This window comes from Eimeria mitis, genomic scaffold (assembly GCF_000499745.2).
Source record: "Eimeria mitis Houghton genomic scaffold, Emh_scaff4139, whole genome shotgun sequence".
In the NCBI taxonomy this organism is placed as follows: domain Eukaryota; phylum Apicomplexa; class Conoidasida; order Eucoccidiorida; family Eimeriidae; genus Eimeria; species Eimeria mitis.
The window spans coordinates 4581-4843 of NW_013572467.1; positions in this window are offsets into that span (position 1 = coordinate 4581).

Genomic DNA, 263 nt, shown 5'->3' on the forward strand with positions numbered 1-263 from the left:
TGCTGCTGCAGCAGCAGCAGCTGCTGCTGCAGCAAATGCAAAATAAGCTGCAGCAGCTGCAGCATGTGCTGCTGCTGCTGCTGCTGCTGCAGCAGCAGCAGCAGCACAGACACAACCTTTCTACATGCCGCTCTCTGCTGCAGCAGCGAACCGAGCAGCCGCTGCAGCAGCAGCAACTGCAGCAGCAACTGCAGCAGCAGCAGCAGCAGCAGCAGCAGCAGCAGCAACTGTTTATATAATGCCTATTTTGTTAGCCACATCAA